Source organism: Equus asinus, chromosome X (genome assembly GCF_041296235.1).
Source record: "Equus asinus isolate D_3611 breed Donkey chromosome X, EquAss-T2T_v2, whole genome shotgun sequence".
Classification (NCBI taxonomy): Eukaryota; Metazoa; Chordata; class Mammalia; order Perissodactyla; family Equidae; genus Equus; species Equus asinus.
Window position 1 is genome coordinate 16,988,643 of NC_091820.1, and position 26,058 is coordinate 17,014,700.

General features: G+C 42.9%; 1 protein-coding gene and 1 long non-coding RNA gene across 3 annotated transcripts in view; both read right to left on the minus strand.

Annotated features, from left to right (window-relative positions):
* Window positions 1-1,383: 1,383 nt before the first annotated feature.
* LOC106835517 (uncharacterized) lies at window positions 1,384-13,617 on the minus strand. Of its 2 annotated transcripts, none has more exons than XR_011499619.1 (4): window positions 13,480-13,617; window positions 9,988-10,114; window positions 7,685-7,804; window positions 1,384-2,356 (listed from the first exon to the last, which is right to left on the minus strand). It is a non-coding gene; the product is annotated as an uncharacterized lncRNA (long non-coding RNA). The 2 variants fall into 2 exon arrangements; XR_001399131.3 differs by having other exon boundaries at window positions 1,393-2,356; window positions 7,573-7,804.
* Window positions 13,618-18,335: 4,718 nt separating this feature from the next.
* The window catches only part of SMPX (small muscle protein X-linked), a 124,811-nt gene continuing 117,088 nt past the window's right edge, over window positions 18,336-26,058 (minus strand). Inside the window, exon 9 of the mRNA XM_014847923.3 lies at window positions 18,336-18,748. The gene's annotated coding sequence lies outside the window, so the exon portion shown is untranslated. The remainder of the gene's footprint in view (window positions 18,749-26,058) is intronic.

Genomic DNA, 26,058 nt, shown 5'->3' on the forward strand with positions numbered 1-26,058 from the left:
AGAAGAGGCAGGAGAGAGTCAAAGTGTAAAGGGACTTGATCCACCATTGCTGGCTTTGAAGATGGAAGAAGGGGGCTGTGAGCCAAGGGATGCAGGCAGCTTCTAGAAGCTTGCAACAGCCCTCAGCTGAAGCCAGTGAGGAAATGGGGCCCTACAACCACCGGGAACGGAATTCTGCCTTCAGCCTCAATGGGCTTCAAGCACACTCTTCCCCAGAGCTTCTGGAAAGGAACCCATCCCTGCCAACACTTTGATTTTAGCCTGGTGAGACCTGTGCCACACTCCTGACCTACAAAACTGTAAGATAATACATTGTGTTGTATTAAGCCTCTGAGTTTGTAGTAAATTTTTATGGCAGTTAGTGCTCAAAGAATATTAGCTATTATTATTATTATCCTTTTTGAGACTGTCTTTCTGTTTAACTCATGAAGGTAGTGATTCTCTTTTAGTAGATGTGGTAACAAGAGAATTGCTTCTCTCATTTGTCAGCCGGGTGAGTCCTTACAAGGTTAACAAATTACCCATACCAGAGAGCGTCAGAGGCAATGGTTGATGAGTCTCCCATTCTGTCAGCCTGTCTTAATTAATTGGTTGCCCAGTTCCAAGCTGATGGCACAGGGCTGCTATCTGCATGCTGCATTTTGTGCTGATTGCCTAAATGTAAGGCTTTGACAGGTATTCCTTCTCTATTGTTCTCCCAACATAGGTATTGTCATAGTTCCTGACAGCTGGAATTTACTTATCTGTTAGAGTCACCCAAGGATAACCTGCAGCCCTTTATCTTAGAGCAGTGCTTCTCAACCCTGGCTGCACATTAAAAGAAGCTTGGAGGTTTTTAAAAAATATTGATACTCAGGCCCCATAGATCAATTGAACCAGAACCTCTGGGTGTGGGACCTGGGCATGGGTACTTTTTGAAAGTGCTCTGGGCGATTCCAAAGTGAAGTGATGTTGGAGAAGCACTGCCTTAAGGCTTTTTCCCTTTCACTGCTGAGAGTGGGGGAGGCACCCTTTGTACCCAGACATCTATTAAATTCTGAACCCTGCAGAGCTAATGGACAGAGGGTGCACAGTGCAAAGTGCTTCCATAGAGACTGTGGGAGGAGACATCCTAAGATAAACGTCTCCAAGTGAGGATGGAGGTCAGGTTTCGGCTGCAGCTACCTTCACTGGTCATGCTGTGCCCTGGGTCATCTACAAGACAGGAAGAGGCTAAAGCTTGGAAGGCAAAGATATTTCACTCTTTCTTTCATAAGCTTTATTCAGGATGCCCATTTTTTCGCTAAGCAAGAAAAGTTCATTGATTCTGCTTTCATGTGGCAGGCAAAATGATATCCATATGTCTTAGTCGGCTTGGGCTGCTATAACAAAATACCACAGACTGGGCGGCTTAAACAACAGACATTTATTTTTCACAGTTCTGGAGGCTGGGGAGTCCAAGATCAAGGTGCCGGCAGATTCAGTTCCTAATCAGAACTCTCTTCCTAGCTTACAAAAGGCCATCTTCTTGTTGTATCCTCACGTGGCTAAGTGAGGAAGCTCTGGGGTCTCTTTCTCTTCTTATGTGGACACTAGTCCCATCGTGGGGGCTCCACCCTCGTGACCTCATTTAAACCTAATTACCTCCCAAAGGCCTCACCTCCTAATACCATCACACTGGGGCTTAGGGCTTCAACACCCGAACTTTGGGGGAACACAAACATTCAGTCTATAGCACTGTACAATTTCCTGATGATCTATAAATTAAAATGATCAGTGTCCTCTAGGTACCTCCAGGAACCCAAATAGCCAGAGTTTAATAGAAGTGGTAGGAAACCTCATCTTTGGAGTCTTTGGCTAAGACTGACCAGAGGATTGCTGTGGTAGGTAGAATGTCCCCCCAAAGATGTCTATGTCCTGATCCCTGGAACCTCTGATGATGTTACCTGACATGGCAAAAGGGGCTTTGCAGGTGTGATTAAGGCTTCGGGCCTTAAAATGGGGAGGTTATTCTGGATTAACCAGGTGGGTCCAAGCTAATCACCTGAGTCCTTAAAAGCAGAGAACTTTCTCTGGCTGGAGACAGAAAAGATACTGTAAAAGGGGAAGTCGCAGAGACTTGAAGCATAAGAAGGACTCTACGCACCATCACCGGAATGAAGATGGAGGAAGCAACATGATGAGGGATGTAGATGGCCTTAAGGAGCTGAGAGAGTTTCCCAAGTGACAGCCAGCAAGGACGTGGGGACCTCAACCCTGTAATTACAAGGAACTGGATTCTTCCAACAACCCGAATGAGCTTGGAAGCAGATTCTTCTCCAGAACCTCCAAAAATGAGCTCAGGACAGCCAACACCTTGATTTCAGCCTCGTGAGACCTGGAACAGAGGAACCAGGAGAGCCCACTGGGATTTCTGACCGACAGAACTATGAGATGATAAATTTGTATTGTTTTAAACTGCTAACTTGCAGTAGGATTTTTCCTGAGGAAGATCGGCCCTGAGCTAAAATCTGTTGACAATCTTCCTCTTTTTTGCTTGAGGAAGATTGTCGTGAGCTAATATCTGTGCCCATCTTCCTCTATTTTGTATGTGGGATGCCACCACAGCACAGCTTGATGAGCAGGGTGTAGGTCTGCACCCAGGATCCAAACCCGCGAACCCTGGGCCACCGCCAAAATGGAGCACATGAACTTAACCACTACACCGCCGGGCTGGCCCCAATTTGTGATAATTTTTAAACACAGCAATAGAAAACTAATGTAACTGCCAAGGCACAGTTTGAATTTTTACTCCATTCATAAACAATTTTAGTGACATTGACTTTGATTGTTGAACACAAACCACAAGTTGAGAGATGAGAAACCTGGCAAGTTTGGGTGGTCAATTTACTCCTGGAACATTTAGCCAGACTGTTGACTTGCCAAAGATGAGTTGTGATGGTGACAACTTGGATGATGTTCCTTTCTACAAAGTCCTCAAACACAATACAGGGAAATGCTGATGTGTGTCAGAAATTATAATGCCTGGCCAGCCCTGTTGTAAAAATAGGATGCAGAGCTATGACTATTGGGAAAAAAAATGTTCAAAATGAAATGCATGATTTGGAAAAGAGGTTTAACTACCATCAAGACAATTTTCTCCCATAATAGACCTATGAGAACAGTAGGGACTTTTGAGCAATTTATGTTGGTCAGTTTCCATGGATGTTATGCTAAGCGGCTGGGCACATTCGCAACCTTCATGCTCTTCTCAATTTCCCAGCAACAGATTTCTAGCTCCTAGCCAGAAGTCTCATTAAGACGGGCCTGCATTTTAGAATCATAGCATGATCCTTTAAAAGGCTTCCTTTTGAACATATTTTATTAACTCCAACAACAGAAACCAACTCTACTTACCTTAAGCAGAAAATGAATTTATTGACTAGCTCACCAAATTAACAGGAAGGTTGGAGAATTGGCTCTGAAAACGGGCAGGAAACAAAGGAAGCAAGGATCCACTGCTAAAATTTCATTGTAGGAAGAGTCAATTAAAGAAGCCACCTCTGAGCCATCGATGCTGCTACCCCCAATTCTGTCACCTCTGGAGGCTGGCTACTGCTGCTATAGCTGCAAAGAATTCTAAACTGTTCCCTATTTCTATCTCCAGATCCAAAATCCCAAGTGGAAGGATTTAATTTTTCTCAGCTTAGATAAAATGCAAAAAAAAATTTCCAGCCACCAAGCATTGGGAAAAGCACATATTTTAGTTTCCTTACTAGGAGGCAGGACTGCTCTTCCCTCCAAGACTTACTCTGCAGGCCATTTCCCAGACATAGAAAAGGGTGCAAGGTGGATGGAGCTCTCTACCCCTTTGGCTGTCCAACATACCTGAAGACTCATCTTCTCATATGTCTAAAATATACATATATATTTTTTTAATATATTATAAAATTTATATATATAAAATAAATATATATATGTACATATATGCTCCCACTTCAAATAATGCAACTTACTCTATTCTCAAGGAAAATAACCCAAAGTTTCACCAACTACTTCTTCTAGCCCTTCACCCAGGACATCTGAGCAATATCTATTTCTGTCATAATCCCTTCTCAACCACCAACACACCCTATGTGCAATAGTGGAGTAAAGGAAGAAGAAAGAGGGCAGTCACTTAAAATGTGTAAATATCTACGTGGCACAGCAAGGAAGAGAGTCTGGGTAGAAACTGTGGTCCTTGTTCCTGCACCTAATGATGAGGTATTTACGACTTCCCTCCTCCACTACTCCTTCATGTTCCCATTACCTTCAGCCCCACCTTGGCTGGCCACAGTGGTATGCTGGTAAATGTTTAACAACCAGCTCTCTGAAAGAAAGATATTTGTTTTAAATTTTACTGATATAAAAGATGTTTAGGGCCAGCCCCAGTGGCCTTGTGGTTAAGTTCAGGGCATTCCGCTTTGGCAGCCTGGGTTCAGTTGCCAGGTGTGCACGTACACTGCTCTGTTAGCGGCCATGCTGTGCTGGCGGCCCACATACTAAAAAGTAGAAAAGATTGGCACAGAGGTTAGCTCAGGGCGAATCTTCCTCAGATAAAAAAAGGCACAAAATTTACAATTAATAAAATATACAATGCTCTTTATTATAAATTCCATATAGCCAATTGATTGTCAAAGGTTGCTTTTTTGTTGTTTTATTTTGGGGTTTTTTTTGCCAACTTATAGTTGCAATTCAACTATGATTTGAAAAAACCAAACTACAAATAAAATCTTAATTACTATCCAATTCAGCCAATAACTTGCTCAAATCATTAACTAATGAACGTAGTTCTGACATGGATATTGGTTGATAATTCTGTTTGCATTAACAAATAAGATGGAAGTGGAAAATGAAGATATCTCACCGAACTTCATTTGTCCATCAGTGACATGAGCAACTGCTTTACTGAGTCACAGAAGTTTGGAAATATTGGAAGAATATTTCCTCAAGTTTTTGTGCTATTCATATATGTATGTATATATATATATATAGTGTGTGTGTACTGGAATTTTAAATTTTATTTCTAAATTAGAATTTACATTTTATTTCTAAGTGTTAAAAAATAGTCTTATGGATTAAGTTGTCATTAAAGTTATTATTTGTGTACAATTGACTGAAACAACATAAAACACGAAAAAGCAAATTTTAATTGAAGTTGCATTTTCTAGTAATATGGGGGGGCTGATTTTTTTAAAATTAGTTCATGTATCCATGGATGAATATGACTTATTGCTAGAATGAGGCAGGGTTCACCAACAATTCAACAATTTATTCCTATTTTTTTCATTGCTGTAAGCACTGAGAAATCTTGCTCACATAAATAAGTATATAGGAATGCAGGAGTTTTGCTATACCAATGTCGCTCAATTTGTTGAACTCCTTCCAATTATGTGATAAATGTTACATAGTGATCTATCAACAAAAATTATTTTTAATGATGTATCAGCTCCCAGCTCATAGGTTTTTCAATTTTGTTGAAAGCAAAGGATTAGAACTATATGACTTGAGAAAAAAATTGTCATCTACTCTTTGCATCATTTACTTTCTCCATTTCTGAAAGTATACTAAAAAGACATTACTATGACTTACAACACAACTCTTAATTTTACTTGTTGCTCTTTCTCCAACAGGCATCTCATATAGCCTTTATACTTAGAAAAGTTTAGCAAATACTTTTATCTGTCACTACAATATTAGTTATAAAAGTACTTTTATATTGCCACATGCTTTAATTATATTTTCATCAAAAGCTTGGAACTGCAGCTTTAGCTCGTTCAAATTATGGAAAATGTCTGCCATATCTATATCTATATGGGAAAGCCCATCTTCATTGGTCAAACCAATTGGTCAATTGCTCTTCTTACGGGGCGGCTATCTTCCAAGAGGCAGGAAGCAGAAAGTGCCCACCAGTTAAGGGTTACACATAGAACTGGCGTGGTATCGCTTCCACCCTATTCTATTGATCAAAGCAGTCACAGGGCCCACCCAGATTCCAGGGGGTGGAGAAATAGACTCTACCCCTCACTGGAGGAGTCGCAAGGTCTCATTTTAGAACACCATGGGGATGGGAGCTATCATTGGAGCCATCTTTGGAAAATACAATCTGCCACAGCCAGTTACTGAGAATATATTTCATCAATACTCAGGAATGGAGGAAACAACCTAGGGTGGGTCCAGTGTCCCATAGGCATTGCTGTAAGGTGGACCCCTGTCCAACCTCCATATTGGCCAATGGGCCATAGTAACTTTCAGGGTACTCAGGAATTAGTGTCATCTTACAGCTAGTGTCCAATAATCTCCCAAGGATGTGCATGTTTCCCTTTTGCCAGTGCACATTTCCTATGGTAAACAATGGAGTCTCTCTGCTGAGGGCTAGAAGGAAGATCCAGGAGGCACTGGGGAAGTCTTTGTAGGGTCCCTTCTTGGAGCATACAGCCGCCTCTTCGTTCAAGGAGCTCTGGTCTGGGAGTTGGGTGACTCAGGTTTTAGAATTGGGTGAGAGGCCTCAACTCAGTATTTTTATTTTCTGACACACGCCTAACCTCTGTTAACCAGATATGGAGTTTTGTTGTTGTTGTAAAAGTCAAATAGGGCCTTAGGTGATTACCCAGGATCTTCAGACATGGTGATCCCATAAGCAATCCACTACTGCCAAAGATCCCTGTGGCTCAGACCCTTCTGATTTCCACTCTGGTAACCATGATCATCTTGCTTCTTGTAGTTAAGTAATGCCCCCTGGCCTCTGTCACTCTGAGATATTCCTAACACATTGATATCAGGAAGCCCATTTCCACATATCATCTCTTGTCAGTAATTCTGGCCTACAGAAGAGAAGCACTCCCCTCACCAATTTATTTCTCAAGGCCATGGGGAAGGGATTATCTTCTGGGGAGTCTCAAATTACATCATTATTGGAAACACACAAATGCATCAACTGAAGCATTACAATGTCCATAAGTCTTTAGAACCCTTACAAATGAATTTCTTGCATCTCAGCCTCATTTAAGGTGAGCCACAATTGAGTCCAGGTTTTAGTCAACCAACCAAGTAAGTATTAGAACTACTTTCAGCCTCTCCAGCTAGCCTACTGGATCCAAAGTCTCTGGTAAATGGACCCATATTGATTAATTCAGCCCAATATAAAGTTGTGTTTTTCCATTTTTGGTCTACACTCTCATTTCTACATATATTCCCCAGATTTTTGCTGATTATAAGTAAACAATCTACAATTATTCTGGTATATAAGCCTGCTGCTTCTGGAGTGACTTGATGATTGGCCACCAGAACATGCTAATCTTACACTAAGGCGAGGAGGAGTAGAGAGTGAGAATTGGCTTTCTATCGAGTTGCTTCCTTTAGGAAGTTAGGGGACAGAAACCACATAAATTTGGGGGAAAGTTTAAAGGATTACTAACTAGCAACAGGAGATTAGGTACTAAATAGTATAGAGAACTATAAAGAATACAGGAATGGTGGATATAGGGAGCAGCCACTACTTCTAGGCTAAGGCAGAACACCCAAGGAAGGAAGAAATCTGGAAGAGGCCCCAACCACCAAGGCTGAGATTCAGACCTTGGTAGAGAGAGTATGACTGTAGTCCTGGATTGCAGAGAAGTTCGCTGAGGTGCCACAGGTCACATATGGCAAGCAGGAAACCAACTGCTGGAGTGTCAGTGAAACTCACTAGGAAGTCACCTGTTGAGATGCTGGTGGAACTTCCTGGGAAAGAGGCAACAGGGGTGCACTGAAACTTGCTGGATGGTGAGCCCCACTGGCTGTCTTGTACTTCAGTGACCACCACATGCTGAAGAAGCAAGAAAAACCACACCAGGATCAGGAAGAGAAGCACCTTCCTCCTGCCTTGTCCTTGCGGTTCTCCTCTACTGCCAACACTTAACATCGTGCCAGCTGACAAAGGAGAAATGTTTACAGGGTCCAGCTCTAAAAGGCAATGATGGATAAATGGGTAATTGACACGAGAATGACCCCATCAAACAAAGGACTGCCCCCAATAATCCCTCGACTTTGACTGGACCTACAGCCAATGATCCTACCATCTTTTCATTCATATTTCTCCTTCAGGTCCTCATTGCCCTTTTTATCCAGCTTAACGGCTTTGGTCAGTCACTCCAGTCCCTCACCCTGGTTAAACCCAACTCTCTGCCTAGTCCATTTCTGTACTCACACAGCCTAATGTGGCTGGACTGTTAGAGTCTGGGTACTAAAGGAAGCAAGCTCTAAATATAGGAGGTGATGGTCAGACAATGGATGTTTGACTCCGAGATTATGGAGGAGTTGCAGGTTTTAGTAACAATAATATGTTAAGGTCTATGTAGGAACATGACAATGAGTGGCTGAGGTAGGGTGGACAATGAGAGAAGTCAAATACCTGAGAATCTAGGATATAGGGAGGAATATACAAATACATCATATACATAAATCCTCAAGAAGTAAGACAGTGCTGGAGAGAGCAATAGAGAGCCAGGAGATAAAATCTTCAATAAATGAGGGAGCATGAACAACTGCAACAAGAAGGGCTAGTGGGAATGTAGTCTGATGACATAGGATTCAAACTGGGGGTAGGGGGCTTGCGGGAGGAGGGGAAGGGGAGGAAGAATAGTCTGGAACTGGCCATGAGGAGCAAAGAAAACATCTACCCATTTGCATGCCCTGTGTTATATGAAACATGGAGGTAAAAATAAAAACAGCCACCATTTGAGGGGGTTGCAGAGGAAGCAATGTCTTCACGAGAAAGCCAAGTTTCCATTAAAATGTGCCTTGTGCTTGATTAGGGAACTGTGTGTTCAGGGGTCATTCAGAAACGAGATTGAGGACAGAGGGGGGTCTGCTGATTACCAACTAGGGGTTGCAGAGGGCACCTCAAAGGAGTTGGGGAGGGCTTGGAGGTGGGAGCTGAACGGGGGATATGCAGAGCCATGTGGTATTGAAGCAGAGCCACGTGGGAAGATGAGGGTGACGTGGTGGTCTGGGCCTCTTTGATGAATGAAGGAAGGGAATTTAGAACACAATGAGATAAGTCCTGGTGGTCTTAAGGCAAATAATGATGAAAGGGTGTGTGTTAGGGGAGGGTGAGAGAAATGAGGGCCTATAGCTGCTTGCCTATTCTTTCCTGAGAAATGATTCCACCTCATGAATGAGGGTTTCATTCCTGACACTGCCAATGGAGATGTGGCAGTCCAAGGAGAAACAAGTCTTCAATGAGTACATTATTCTGGGTGACCGTAGATGATCAATTTGTTGATTTGCCAGTGGCTGCCAGAGTCCTGCCCTTTAACACTGTCTTCGGCCCCAACTAGGACCAATGACTCATTCCAAGTTGCTCCCATTTCCCTAAGGCTACTTGTTGCAACTCATTTCCACATGTCAATTTCCGAATGAGACAAGGTTTCTGAGTGCAAGCAGTAGATGCTGACCCATCACTGGAAGGATACTGGATAATTCACAGTCAGTGGGAGAGCTGGAGAAACAGACTTGGAAAGGGAGTAGGAGAGAAACGAGTGAGTATGACAGAACTATCACTAAATCATACCATAGAAAAATTTGGTTAGGACACCAGTGTACCACTGCCCAGTACTGAGCCTGGCCTCAGGCACTGCCACCATTAGACTGGGAAGGCCACTACTGTCAATCTGGAATGAATTCTAAATAAATTCTAAACTGTCCGCTGCTCCCCTTTCCATACTCAAATGGCCTGCCTTAATGCACGTGCCCAAGCTCTAGCTGTCTATGGAGGCAAGTGTCTGTCCTTTCGGTGTGGGGAGGCAGGGAGAGATACAGAACGACTGAGCCCCTAAACATAAGCAGTGAGTACAGTTGCTGGTCAAAAAGGAAAATCTATTCCAGGAAAGAACTCACAGGCTCCCATATTCATTCCCATGGAAGAATAACTGTTATGTTAGTTGAAATAAGGTTCAGCTGTGAGTAACAAAAACTCCAAAGTACAAGAAAGTGGTTTTGTTTGCTTACCTCAGAAATGTAGGCAGTCCAAGTCTAGTATGGTGATTTTATGGACCTAGGGTCCTATCAACACACAGCTGCCACCTCATGGTCCAAGACGGCCACTCCTGCTCCAACAATTACATCTGCATTACAGCTAGAAGAAAAGAGGAAAAAGAGAAGAAGCAGCTGACCTCTCCCTTCAGGGATACTTACCAGGAATTATAAACACCACTTTTGCTTAATGACCAGAATTTAGTCACAGGGCCACCATGAGCTGCAAGAGGAGTGGCTGTGCAGTCAGTAAAAATTTAGAGATTTTATTACTGAGGAAGAGGGGTGAGAATGAATATTGGGGGACAACTACCTCTCTCTGCCCCTTTCAAGACCTTTTTACATTTTACAGTGGTGAAACTGCCTTCTGCCTCTTCCATGCTCCCATCATCCCCAAGTCACTGTGGCATGGAAGCCACTCAACGGAAAAGACTCACTTGCCACCCTTCAATCTCAGGGCTCCTCAGGACATCATATAAAGATCTACTCAACCACATTTCCATTGCTGATGCTTCCATTTCCTATTCCTGCCTGATGCTATTACCTCATTTGCCATTTTCACTGCAGAGCATAGCAGGCTACCAAATCATTGATATGGATTACACATTATGTTCAAGTCCTCTTTCTCTTTTGCTTTTTTTTATCAGTTTATTTAAGGGCGCTTTCTTATTGAACTGATACTTAAGGCTCCTAGTCATGTACAGTTTTGCAATGACTTACATAAACAAGAGTGACGGAAAGTCTAGGGTGCTTTGGGGCCATGAGGATATTTTATTGCAGCTCTCAAAAAATCCCAATAGATGAAAACATGCTGCTTTTATTTTTTTTTCTTTTTTTTGAGGAAGATTAGCCCTGAGCTAACTGCTGCCCATCCTCCTCTTTTTGCTGAGGAAGACTGGCCCTGAGCTAACATCCATGCCCATCTTCCTCTACTTTATATGTGGGATGCCTATCACAGCATGGCTTGCCAAGCGGTGCCATGTCCGCACCTGGGATCCAAACTGGCGAACCCCGGGCCACCGAAGCAGAACGTGCGCACTTAACCGCTGCGCCACTGGGCCGGCCCCCAAAACATGCTGCTTTTACAGAAAAGAGAAATCTGGGTCTGATCAACTGGTTTACTAGGGACACATCTATTCTAAAAATAAAAACAAGGCTTCGTAGTGATAGTCAGCTTGTACATTAATTGTACATGGAGAAAGAGGAACGTTAGTCATGTGGTATTATCTATATTTACATAGCTATATTTATATATTTATTTATATATATCTATATTATTTACTATAGATAGATATATGCCTCCTTGGCTTTATCTCTATATCATTGTGGTGAAAATGTAGTTTAGAAAATATACAGCAGGAGGGGTATTTGTGAAATTAATTGGCATAGGAAGTCTTATAGGATTTCTATTATTAAATTTATTTTCATCATCAATACTGTTTGAAAATGGTTACCCTTGTAGGAAAAAAACAAGGATGCCACTTCCCTATGCAGAAGATGTTCTACGTCTCACTCATTTGCAGTGGGAAAATACCAGGAATGATTCACTTCCTGAGTTAAAGGAATTATGTAAATTTAGCCAGTCACATCTTCAGTAGAAAATGTGTCTGTGATCTAGTACAACAAGGATTTTATTTTACTTTTTTGCCATTCGTACGTAAAGGCCTTCATGGGCCCTGTGCCTCACGCATATCTTCTTGGCTCCTATGCCTCAGTATATGTGACCCAGCTTCCAACCTGCATTCTTTTGTTAGGGGCTTTCCCTGACCTGCAATGTGCACTTTGCGTGCTGGTGCAGCAGGCAGCCCTCAATCAATGATGGATGGGAGTTGGCGCATAAATGCCCCAGCTCCCTCGCTCAAGCTGGGACCACACTGGGGCCTTGTTCTCTTCAGATTCGCAAAGCTTCCCCTGCGGGATCAAGCTCAGGTTACCCATAATCATAACCGACTTCACAACCTCCCTCTTCAGCTGCCTTCCTGGCCTTGCCTCACCTCCCCAGTCTCCTGCTGGTGTTTCCTTCCCTGCCCAAACAAACTACATGTACTTAAATCCTTGTCTCAGAGTCTGTTACTGGGGAAAGAAACGAAGACAGAAGCAAACAAAAAAATACTTATTGGTGTGCTTGCTACCCTGGACATTTGCCTGAATCATAACTTCAGATTTAGATAGAAGAATCTGGATTATGGGGGATTTAAATTAAGTCACAATGATTTGAATCATGACTTAGATCACTAGATATATAGATTTATTTTAAATCATTGTTGTTAATTTTTTTTCCCTATAATTTAGCTCTCCATATACTCATCAAATACGGCCCTCAATATAGCCTTCAAACACACTCATCAAAACTCTCCTTTGACAGTGTCTGGGTAAAGGAACTCCACAATGCAGGAGTCTCTCCTCCAATAGTGCCTGGCCCTTTACTCATCACCTGTTGATTTGGCTGTAGGTTTCATTTTGAAAACACATGCAGCATTTTAAGTGATTGTTATTCTTTCTAATAGAGTAGCCAGGGTTTAAGTGCAGATTAATTTGAGTTCAGAACCAAGCTCTTAACTGCGTGCAGAATTGTGGTGCTGTGGGGCCGGCCCCGTGGCCAAGTGGTTAAGTTCGCGCACTCTGCTTCAGCGGCCCAAGGCTTCACCGGTTCGGATCCTGGGTGCTGAACATGGTGCTGCTCATCAGACCATGCTGAGGCGGCGTCCCACAATCCACAACTAGAAGGACCCACAACTAAAAAACATATATACAACTATGTACCAGGTGGCCTTGGGGAGAAAAGGGAAAAATGAAATCTTTAAAAAGAAAAAAGAATTGTGGTGCTGGCCCCAGAAAGCTGAAAGCAGAAGGGAGGGCTTCTCAGAGCTGCTCTGAGGCCTGTGGCTGTGTTAATCTCACTGGAGTAAGGAGAGAAAATAAGGGATTAAGAAAGGGCTGGTGCCTGAGTCATCCCAGGGCAGTTCCAGGTCACATGTGCATCAAGGCTATGTGACATTTAGATGTCTCAGGTCACCCCAAGCCAGATTATCTTTTAGTCCTCACTTGGCTTCACCACATGCACTTGGAAGCTCTCACGCATCCTCCTTACCCTTCAGAAGAAAATAGATGATGAGTGTTCGATTGTGTATGAAACAGATAGGCTTCTCCTGCTTGGCCAGACCACAGAGAAGCCACAGAATCTTCTTAGGTGACCTGACAACGATGGGCTGTAGGAGCAAATGCACTCTCTCTCCTTCTCTCCCTTCCTCTTCCTCCCTCTCTTGTTTCTCTTTCTCATTCTCTCTCTCTCTCTCCCTCCCTCCCACCTTCCCTCCTACACACCTTTCTCTCTGCTACCTCTTTTGCAGCAAAAAAGCTGTGAAATTTAAAAACAGACCCTCTGACGTGTCTTTGGGTAAAATCATGGGACGCCAGGCCATCCCTCAGACATTCTTCACAGCTCCCACCTCTCTTCCATCCACCCACCTTGTGTCTGGGTCTCTGTAGAGTTTCCAGTACATCAGTAATCAGGTCGAATGCATCAAGCCTCCCAAGGAAGAGTCAGTTGTCCTAAAAATCTGATTCCCAGAACCGCAGCAAGTGATTTCAGCTTCTTTACTGGGATCAAAAGTTGGCAAATAACCATGATGTCCGAGGACAAGAGACTGTTACACAATCATCCTTCGTCAGAGACAATGAGGTCACATGTTTGCCCATCTAATCGCTGATCAGGGACATGTTTGAATGCAGATAATGTGCTTGCTGGCCCACAACTTAATTACTGAGCGTCTGAATCAACAAAGCTTTCAGATGTAGGTCTTGCCTAATGGTGCGTCTGTTAGACATCATTGCCTCTGCTTGGCCCCTAAACGAAAGGTCTGGGGGATACAATGGGCCATTGCCAGTGCTGTTCTCGATGACCTCTCATTGAAAAACATGCCAATTCACACGGTTTATTTTCCAGCCAGCAGTAGGCATTATTGTTTATATACAGGGCCAAATGGGGTGAATGACTCCAGGGTGGCAAATATTAATAAAGCCTCTGGTGAAAGCATGCTCTCCAAGGAAATTAATGCCACAGTCATTTTGGTATATCTGCAGCCGGAGTCCAGTTATCCAGACAGGAATGTCCCAGAGTGACAGAGAGGGGGGAGTTCCTTTCCCAAGCTGGTAAAGAAAATGTGTCGGGAAAAGTCTAGGGAAATAAGCAAGCAATAAGTAAGTAGGACCAAAATGTTGAGTCTATGAGTTGGGGTCCCTGTAGTCAATTAGGATCTAACTACAGAGCTTGGAGCCCAGTGGGTCTCTCGTTAAGGGACATCTCTCCTGGCTATTTCCCCTTTCCGAATTCCCACCCCACGTGTGTGTGTGGTTTGCCTGGATTCCAAATGGAGGTCCCACCTCCCCCTCTTGGCCATCGTTATCACAGCCATGCCTGGCAATGACTTCAAGATTTAGAGAAAAGTATGTTTGGGATGAGGTGGGGGTTTTTTGGTGTTTTGTTTGTTTAAGATTTAAGGAGTCCTGATCTATGCACAATTGTTATTATTTAATCACTAGGGACAGCTATGCCCGTTTCCTTGCCTGCAAATTTAAATAAATGCAACATGCCATTTTATAGAAAATATAATAAAGTTGTATTCACCCAGATGATTTTAGAACACTAAGCAAAGGCCTAGTTTCCGATACTAAGCAGAAATGTCCCTACCCTGATGGGTGTCCAGCCCCCTAGAAGTTGACATGTCTCCTTTGGCTTCTTCAAATGTTGGTCATCTCCCACTGAAGGCAGGAAAACTCAGCTCCAGCAGGGTGAGGATTGCCTGAGCCCAAGAATCTTTCTGTGTGTGGCTAGAGCCAGAAGACACAGTGTAAAACAAAGCAAAACACGGCTATAAATAAAGCACGACTCCCCGCCCCCCCGCCCTTTTTTTTATTTTTTTTTTTTGCCTAACGCCTGCCATTAGCTGTAAGGCAGCGTGGCTTGTGTGGGCAGGTGGATTGAACATTGGTGTGTTTCAAAATGCTTTTGAAGAGAAATTTCTCCAGGACCCTGTCTTGTCTGGTGCACCATAGATGTGTGAGCAATATTAAGGAGAGGATAGCTCCCAGAGAAGCCTAGAACCCTCGCTCTGTACGTCTAGAGACCATAAGCAACCCGCACACTGGGGTCAAATCTTGCCTGCACCTCCCCTCCCCATTGCTCTGCCCAGCTCACAATCAGATTTGAAAATTAGATTTTAGACTGCAGACCTGCTTTTTCTTTGCAGCTCATCTCCAGGCCTCTGAAGCCCAAGGGGAAAGCCCCCTCTCCCTCTGAAAGCTGCATCTTGACTATATCCTCACTGAACCAGGGAAAGAGCTGGTCATAAAAAAGAGCCTTGTTATCTGATAGTGCGGGCTCTCCTAGTCGGGGGTGACACTGAATTATTTGGCACAGAAGTCAAATGTTATGGGAGTTATTTTTCTCCTTTAATAAACAAGCATAGGGTCGAAGGATGTGAGGCCAAGTGCATACTAGAATCTGAAAATGATTGCTTAATTGAGGTTGTTTTTCTTTCTCTGAAGAACACCATTAAGTGATGGTGTTGTGAAGGCTGTAATCTTATTTTACAGCTGAAGCCCCTTTTTTATAATCAGCATATATATTTTTTTGACAATGTGATTTGCCTTCATTGCGGGATCTAAGTAGCTTTGGTCATTTGCTTAGAGAAAAAATGAACTGAATGTATGAGCTCTAAGGGTTTTCTTCGCCTAGCAACATGCTGGCGGGTAGCGTTCTCCCCTAGTGGTTGCTCTCTGCATGGCTTATTGACTGAATCCACAATTGCATCTGAATATTATGACAACATATGCTCTCCTTTGGAGAAGCACAGAAATTTCATTAATGGTATGTGAGGCAAGAAACTAGCTGTGGGCCACATTGATGCATATATTCAGCATCAGGTTGAAATCCCAAGGGAGCATCAATTACCAAGTTAAATGCAGTTTCTATGTCAAGCTAGATTGCAAAGCACTGGGATAATGCCACAGGCCTTCAAAGGGAGTTAATTTTAATTGATCAACTTGTGGTCCTGGAATCCAAATGAGCCCTCTTCTCGTTCCCCGTGAACATTTCCACGTCCTGTCTCGGAGCGGGGAACCCTAATTCTAGGTCAGCCCAAGAATGTAGGAGAGAGAGCTTCACAGGATGGTACATCCAAATTAGTAGTGTTCCTTACATGGACCTCATCATAATGGGAGGCTTCTTGTAAATCCTCTAACTGCTCTAGTTAAAAATGAGGGATTCATTTGGGTAATTATCATCTCCCCATGCCCTTGGCCTAACTTTTAAAATTCTGTGTCGTTCAGCTACTCAGGAAGTAACCTTGGAAGCAAAGCTAATTCCATTCTAATCTGTGCTCTTGAAATGTGAAGATCATAAGAAATGAGTGATTGAGAAGATTCTGGAGAGCCTTGCTTGTTCCAGATGGCTTCTGCTCCAAAAGAAGAAGCTTTTCAAGTGTCCCACGCAGTCCTGAACCCTTTGGGGCCTTCTCCTTTCACTGTGCCTCAAGCCCAATAGAAGAAAATCTCATCCCATCAGGGAAGGGAGGGTGAGGCGGATGTGGGGGGTGTTTCAAGCAAGGTGATTTTCTGGGTGAAAGTACTATGTTCTTCCCAGCACTTAGCACAAAGCCTGCCACCCAGGTAATGTGGGCGGAGAGACTTGTACTGCACCGAACATCCTCACCTGTCAGCAGAGTATCTGATAGGGGTAGCATTTACAGCACGTGCACTAAAAATGCTATTGTACCTTATGCTTTACTTTAATTACTCAAACCGGTGTTGTTTCCAGTGTTTTTTTCTCTCTCCTAATGAACCTTCAACTGCTTGTACCTCCTTTCTCCCCCATGGAAAAGTTGCATAATGATGGCTTGTTTACAAACCTGTAAGATAAGTAATGCTGTTTCAATGTGATGTATGGGTTTTTAAATAGCCATTTAGTGTGAAATGTGTGAATTTTTTAAATTATAACTTCATTGACAATAAACTCTGTCTTTTCCTATATTATGTGTGCTGTCCAACGAATAATAGAATATGGAACTTGCTAAATCCTGTATACAGTGAATTTGAGCCTTAACAAAATAAAGTACATATTAAATGAAAAACTCAAAAAATCCATTGAATTTGTCTAATGACTCTTGTCTGTATTATGCTGCACATTTGACTTGGAAGACAAAATATGAAGACAGTTTTTATAACATTAAACCGGAATTTAATTTTGAAACTGAGCATGGATCGTTTATATATAAACAAAGGGAACATTGAGGGAAATTTTGTAACCCTACCCAACTACCCTAATTAGGAAGGAGTAGAATGGCTCAAGGCAACACAATGCCATGTTCTTTAGACCCTGTTCTGCTGACAGATGATCAGGCTGGCATATTTTGTTCCAATTGATGTTCCCCACCCCGTATGTCTATATTAGATCACCAGGCTAAGCCGCAGCCCAGCAAGATGTCTGGGACCCACAACCAGATGGGCACCCTTTCAGGAAAACCTAAACTCCTCAGGTCCCACTGAATCTCCAGCCAGTCACGTGTGTGCAATGATAGCCCTGCTCTTGGAAATTGATCTCTATGAAATGGAGAAGCTAAAGACTAATTTTTGCTTGGGATGTTTAGAAGTACATCTGATGTTTTTTAAATGGCAGACACTGAACCAAGGATAAAAGTCATGGTGTTGGGGGTCTCCACATACCAGGTAGGTGACACACTTGCTTTTAAAACAGTGTGGTCTTGAGAACCTGGTCCCTCAAATCTTCATACTGTGAAGTTGCCTGTCCATCTGAGAAGGTCAGCAGACTCTAGAGGGTACATGGGTGATCCTTTTTGGTTTATGATAGTGTCGGCCATTGATTAAGTTTCGTAGACTCTCCATCTTAGCAGCAGGAGACACGTTTCGTTTTTCTTTGGACAGCTAAGGTGTGATCTGTACCTCTCTTCTGTTCTGATCTCTCAGCTTTATTTTATTGTGCTTTGTAACGAATTCTACCCCATCTGGGCAAAGGGAACATCTAAGCCCCTATGGAAGTAAAATGCACTCACCATAAAGGTCATCCTTGGAAGAGAAATATCAACGATGCCCAGTTCCTCAGGCAGCATTTAACTTCATTTGCAATGATCAGTCAGCCATAGTTTTACCCATGGTACCCAGTAATTCAGAGTGAGAAGCCCCCACTTAGGCAATGTAGGATTTGACTGGCTCTATATCTTATTTCTCTCCATGTGGGAGAATATGTAGCTATCTGAGTATATGAAAATTAATTTAGTCTAGATTCATATTTTACACTTACTCAAATATTTATTTGAACTCATAAAAAGTTTATTGACATAACTTAGAAGGTGAAGAACTAAAAGACATTCCAAATATTGACCAAAATAGTGTGGGAAGGAGCTGAGAGAACTTCCAATCAAAATCACTGTTATGCAGAGTGCCATAACCCTCTCCGTAAAATCATATCCTTCCTCAAAACCACACCTTCCAAGTGGTGAATTCTTGAGCTGATGTGCTCTGCAAGGTGCCAAACATGAAGGTAAGTTAAAGTAAGAAGGGCAGCCAACTAGAAGGAAGAGATACAAATGTACAAACAGGACATTTCTGCTAGAGCCTCAGGCATTCAGGAGGTTCATCATCTTCATAGAAATATATAAAATGTTTTAGTGAGCTGTCTTCATTTGAATCCATTCTCCCTCTTTAATTCTTCACATCAAGCCTGCAAAAGAAAAAACCAAAGGGAGTATTGCTTTAGTTTTCATGAGATATTTTTAGGGACAGCTTGTAAATAAATACGATAGGTACAAATCAAAATTAAAGGCCTCATTTGCACTTGGAAACTTCTTCTCTGGAGCCCATGAATGTAAAGTGAACTAAGAGTAGAAGGTGTGACCACCAACTTTGGCTCTGGTAATTTAAGTAATTCCAAACTAAATTAGGATGCCTTCCCCTGAAGGACTAGGGTATAATGCTAACCTTATGACTTGCAAGACCTTTGGTGCCTGTGGTAAATTTGCCATCATGGCTCCAGTTCTCCACCCCTCCCTATATCCATCCCTATTGCCATGTGACTTTTTAGTTTCCTACCATTGTGGGTGGGTATAATCCCTCATATCTGAGTTTGCCCATGTGACTTGCTTCAGCCAACAGAATGAGGCAGAAGTGATGGTGTGCCAATCCTGAGCCTAAGACTGAAGAGATAGCACGTGTTTTTGTTTACTCTCTTGCACCTCTGCCATTGCCATAACCAGCGTATGCCCAGGCTTGCCTGCTGATCCCAGGAGAAGGATGAAACATATGGAGCAGAGCCGCCCCAGCTAACGTGCCCCAACCAAGCCCCATGTAGCGCAGAGCCCCCAGCTGGCACAGATGCATAGGTGAGCCAGCCTAGATCAGCTAAGCCACAAACATATGAGCCAGAATAAGAAATGATTTTGTTCTAAGCCATTGGATTTGGGGATCATTGCTTATGCAGCAATAGCTAATTGATATGGTGCCATTTCTTTTAAAAGCTCTTGTAACACAGGGATTGTTGGGTGTTATTTACACGTTTGTTTTCCATTATTCCTTGATGTTATTCCTTATGTGAACGGGCTGGATTGTTTCTAAGAAATGGAATGCTCACATTTTTTTATTACCAATGACTGAAGAAAGAAAACTGCAGACTAGGATCCCCCCTGCTGTGGCAGACACTATGGCTTGGCTCTCCCCATATTCATTCGCAACCACCTTCTCCCTTGTTTTTCCCTGCTACAAAGGCTGGTAGCCAAATACTCAACTTTCTAGTCTCAGAAAGCTTGGAGTAGCTGTGGGACCCAGTTCTAGCCAAAGAGCCCTGAGGAGATTCTACAGCAGAGGTATTTTAGAAAGCTTTGCTTTCCTGCGTATTTCTTTAGAGCTTACAAAGCCCGGAGTGTCATTTATATGTTATACATGTTAACATTTATAGCATCGCTGTGATGCAGTTTGTGTCATACTCATTGCTGAGATGAAATACATAGAGGTTCAAAGAGCAGAGAGAGTAGCTCAAGGTCTCCTAGCTGGCACATAGAAAAGCTGGGATCTGCACTCAGGTGTCCTGACTCGGGGGCTCCTTCCGCTCCACCAACAGGGAAGGTTCGGATGGTTCTCGAGCCAGAGGGAAAGGTAGGAAGGTATTCATGATGGCAAAACTGAAAACGTTATCAACAGCAGTCAGCACAGACTTGCGTATTTCTTTAGCATTTGCTTTTTTTTAGAAACTCACTTTTCGGTCCATGCCAGTCACCAAGAGGAAGTAAGATACCAACTCCTTCCCAGTCCAGGATTTCCGGGTGAAGTGTATTTGTTCACCAGCAACTTCCCAGCCTCATCCGGCCCCCAACACCAGTCTGTCTCTGACCGCTCTCCATCACGTACCCTGCACCCCTGCACTCTGAGTTTGCTAGACACTTACTACTTCTGAAACATGGTAAGAGCCTTCAGGCCTCTCCCCCTTTGCTTATAACTTTTGACTAAAATCCGCCCCCCACCATGACTCTCCATGTAACAGGCTGCATTGTAATTATTTGCTTCTATGTATCATCGCTCTCCTCTCATATCTTTCCTGCCACTAGGCTGTGGCCTTCTGAAGGGTATGAAAATGTCCTATTCATTTTTACATCCTGCCGCCTATGACGGCACCTGACGCTTCAAGCCTGATGTGTCCTCAGAGGCCTGAGGCCTGAGGATTGATGAGTTGGACCACTGGAAAAGTGAGAACAGGACAAGAACTGGAGTTGGAGTTACAGCAAAACCCACATTCTTCAACTTGAGGCAGCAGGAATGAGCGAGGGGCCACACAATAAACCAGGAGTGTGGATTTGATGTGCTACGTCCTCACAGTGCTGTCAAATCTGCCCTAGGCCCCAGCCATAGCCCCATCGTGGACAGGGTGTGCTCAAGCCATCTTACTGCTGTGGTCACTGTGCTGGGTGACATATGGCCAGTCTCTCTGGCTAAGTGAGAGGCCCATGACAAGCTGCCCTTGAAGCTGAGACATTCCTTGGGCTTCTCTGAACAGCATGGAAGGAGTGATGAGTCATAGCAAATTGTCACTAAAGCACGTCCTATGAGGTGTGATTTCTCTCCAAGAAGTGTCCAGACTATGGAGCACCATCTGCAACCCAGAAATAGGAACCATTTCTATGACTGGCTTGATATGGACTTTGACCACCACAAATCTGTCCTAGATAGGTAAAATTATGGCTATACTGAGAAATATAGGATGAGCCATTGCAATGACCCTTCAGTGATTGTTTAAAAGCCCTAATATGCCCCTCACAGCTGGGCTCAGCTCGTGGACCTCTCTGACTTTGAGACAGTTTGGGGAACATAGGGAAACCTTGGTATGTGCCAGGCACGCCACCGCTGACTTTATAGTTACCTCGTTTCATCTAGAAAGTGAGCCCGATCCTTCCTTGTAGAAGGAGCCCGGCAGGAGGTGGTAAATGGAATAGAGGAGTCATTGCAGTTGTCCTCCTGCAGACCACCCTGCCCCCTCAGCTTCCCCTCTCCCCCCAGCTCTCAGTAGAATCTGAGAGGGCCCAGCAACCCTGGACACAGGACACTGCTGACAGCTAAGGTCACATACGGTCATTCCAGGAGTGCCATGCCCCCAGAGGATCAGAGTCTTCATCCTTGGCCTTGTGGGACTCAGCGTGTTCTCAGAATGCTTGTCTGTTACCGGAATTCAAGAATCCAGGAATCCAGAGACCTGGGTCAGGGCTCAAATTTGGAAATGGGAACAATGGGAAGGGATCCAGAGCTAAAATTGCCCATGCTGTAAATCACTTGTTTGTCAGGTTATTGGAATGCAAGTGAGTTGGGTGGTATCCCGGGCCACACTGCTTTGCTGCCTAGACAACAGCTGTCAGCTATTCTCCTGTGTCCTGTTCTCCTGTAGGGGACATTTGTGAGAATAATGGGGAATGTGAGGCACCTTGCTGAAAAGTCACTCTCCAGCTACCCCACACACTTTTATTACCCAAATCAAAAAGGACACGGAAGCCCCACTTCTAGTTTACTTTTGGGAAAAGCACCCTTTGGCTGGTGCAGGGATGATACACCAAATCTCTCTCTTATGTCGCCCTAAGTCTGGGCTGAGGAGCATGTGATGTTTGCGCCTTGCCATTACCCATTTATATATAGCTGTGTTACTCATAGTCACCGTGGCCCCACATACATCACTTAGGAAATGGAGTCCACTCGACACTTGTCTGCATTTGGTCCTTTAACCAGACACTTGGGGGCGGTGCAATGATTACTTCCTCCTACGTGGTGCTAAATCATAGAGCTGTAAATACAATGACACTCAAAAGTACTTGAGAGAAAGGCCGTGCCTCATGTTCCATCTGGTTCCATATGCAATGGAGGACCAGGGCGAATTTGCTGAAGTTTTGGAGTTTGTGAGAGGGCATTCGTGGAGTCCTCTAGAGTTTACGATGCACGTTCACACCCATTGTCCCATGTGATCATCAGGGCCGCACGGAGAGGAGGGCAGTATAAGCCACAGCTGAGGCTCCTACGAAACCTCACACACTGAGGTCAGGGAGACGGAGCATGCAGCCTGGAATTGCACCTAGGGAACTCCAACCCCAGAACTCTCTCTTTTAGCCCAGCCACTCATAAAGTAAGAGAAACAAAACTCTGAGTAAAAACATTAAAAACTTTTTTCTTCAACTATGAAACATCCACTCAAACTGGCTTTTGTGCATCATGAAGCCTTCCATGGCTAAAGGGAAAATTGAAATGTTTCTACCAATAACTCATAAAAGCAGGGAAGATGAGAAAGGCTCAAACAGCAGGACATTTTTTTTTTGTAAAATTCTGCACCTGAAATCCAGAATCAAACAGTGTTATGTGCTGGACGTGGCGAATTTGAATGACCTTAAGGAAAGGTCAAATTGCAAGTCCAGGTCAAATCTCATTGAAATATAAGCTCAGAAGGGGTTTTTTAATCCTATTGTATTGAGAGTTTGTTGTATTGGCTATCAAGTCAGAGTCAGGGGCTGGTGACTGAGAGAACTTTGAATTTGGGGAGACCTTGGTGAACAAAGGGGCATAATTCAAGACCGGTTGCAACTGGCAGCTCCTGGTTTTGTGGTCAATTTCTCTCCATCCATCAAAGCACAGGCCTCCCTCTTTCTCTTTTTTTTTTTTTTTTGAGGAAGATTAGCCCTGAGCTAACATCTGCTGCCGATCCTCCTCTTTTTGCTGAGGAAGATTGGCCCTGAGCTAACATCCATGCCCATCTTCCTCTACTTTCTATGTGGGACGCCTGCCACAGCATGGCTTGACAAGCAGTGCCATGTCCGCGCCTGGGATCCAAATGCAAACCGCGGGCCGCCGAGAAGCGGAACGTGCGAACTTAACCGCTGCACCACCGGGCTGGCCCCTAGGCCTCCCTGTTTCTCAAGGGGCCACTGACTTCACTGGAGAAACACTGACCCAAGACTTCCCTAGCAAAGCAGCGCTCAAGAATACCCAGAGGTAGACAAAGTGGTAAACAAGTCGAGGAGACTGCTGTCTTAACCAAGAGGTTCTCAGAGTTTCCAAAGATTGGGCAAAACCCTTCTGTGTTGTTTAGGCCTGAGTATTCGAGGCCAAGAGACAATGGTGCTTACATCAGAAATACCAGAATCTTCATAGAACCATCTGGCAACGGTCTGTGGCAGCCAGGGGTTCTGGAACATCCAAATGGAAAACTAATTTCTTAACATAAAGTTAACAGAAACTATGAAATAAATACAGGCCTCCCTGTCTGTCTGCAATAAGCCATCGTGAAAAGCATATTGTCATGGGGATCACCTTAGAGCTTATTGACTTTGTTTTTACAGTTTAACAATGATGGTACCGAGTGGTCCAAAGACTCAGGATTCAAGTAAAAATCTGGCTTTTGATGTACCATCAGGCAAAAATAGAACTATAAAGCTTTATCACCTTATAAAATAGTAAAACTATTTTCAAAAATGAATGCAACTAGAGTTTTAGAATTGTTCCTCCTTTCAGAAATTAGGGAATTAAAATCCAGAGAGGTTGAGTCACTTGTCCTAGGTCACACAGCTAGTTAATGGCTGGTCCAGGATTAAATGCCTATCTGGAGCTCTTTCCCCTACACTAAACTTTTTTTTGAAACTCGTGTAAAATGGGCATAAGTAATCTGCACGTATTGACAGTATTAGAGGCACCTTGCATGAACAATGATGCATAGAAATATATCTGCAGTGTATCAATAATTTGACTTAATAAACATTCTTGTACTTGTTCTAATGAACACCAAAATTTAATTTAAAAAATTTCTTGCCTTCTTGGAATTTAGCAGGATTTCTTTTTCATGTATTTTTTTTTACTTAGGTTTTTATTCCACTTGATGTGAAAGATCAATTTTATTTTTTTCAGACAGAAAGCCTTTTTAAAAAATATTTTTTATAGAGTGAAATGCACAAATCTTAAGTGAACAGCTTGATGAATTTTTTTATGTATGTATATACCCACGTATGGCTTTCATTTTTACACAGCTCTTAAATACTACCAGATACACAAGCATATCCTCAAGGTTTTGTTTGTTCATTTGAGAAATACTAGTTCTAAGAGATGATAAAACAAGTTTCACTTTTGAAAGAAGGGGAGGGGAGGGAAAAAAAGAAACTTTCTATGGTCAGATAAATTGAGAAATACTTTTCTTAGTTTTCTTAGTTTTATTTTCTTAGTTTTAGGGCTCCTCGGAGCTTTAAATATACAAATATAGATTGTATGGATTCAGTGTGAGGATGATATCATGTAGCATTTTCAAGATTTACTTGATTACTGAGCCATTTTTCCAGTTTCTACTGTCTGTATTCTTTTTTCATTTATCATTCATTGTATCACAAATAGTATTTCACAATAGTATTTCATCAGGGGGAAACTCCAGAGTTTACTTCATTGTAATCCTATTATTGGACACACGTTCTTAATCAATTCTGCTATCATAAATGAACAAAACTTTTTCCACATGAATATTTTCTTTAGGATGTCTTCTATCAAGGCCAGCCGGGTTAGGGGACATATAAATCCACAATGGCTGGAGCTTTCTCCATTTACTAAGCCAGACACCCTCATCATCTAGGTTAGCGTAGTGCCTGCTGTACAGAAGAAACTCAGTGTCTGCTGAGGGAATAAGTGAATGTCTGTTTCATGATCAGTTTCGCACTCATCTTTGTGAATATTATAAGAGGAAAATGGTAATAACTTTTTTGCATTGAGTACCCCTTTGATTACTAGAGAGGCTGCACATTTTCTCATGCTTCTCTACTAATTACAAATCCACTTTTGAGAATAGTCAGTTCATTTCCTTTATTTATCTATTAAGGTGTTAGTGTTTTGCTTCCCAATTTGCATGGCCTCTTTATATAATTGTACATTTCATGCAAAACAATATTCTTGATAGAGTTTTCTATTTAATGTTTGTTTTTTCAAGTACAGAAAATTAATTAGCAAGGTTTTGAGGGATGATTTTGATGGCTCTTACTTCTTTAAAAAGCTATCTAAGGAAGCTTAATCAGTGACTTCACTTTTTTCCCCAAATCATTCCAACCATTATTTTAAAAGTTAGTTACAGCCAAATTCTATCTTTTTTGTGCGTGCTGAGGAAGTTTCACCCTGAGCTAACATCTGTGCCAATCTTCCTCTATTTTGTATGTGGGTCACTGCCACAGCATGGCCACTGCCAAGTGGTGTAGGTCAACACTCGGGAACCAAACTCAGGCCACTGAAGCAGAGCAGGCTGAACTTAACCACTAGGCCATGGGGCTGGCCCAACAAATCCTACCTTTTGAAGCCATCATCAAAGGACTTTAATTTTGTCATCTTAAAAGTGATAAGAGGTCAAAAACGAAGGATATTCATGGAAAGGAAGGAAGCATCACTTTGGAGATTTGGGGTTTTGTTTATTGGCTATTGTAAATCATGCCCAAATTTGTGGGGTGGGGCTTTTTAACCACCCAGAACAGGAGCTCAAACTTGGCTGCT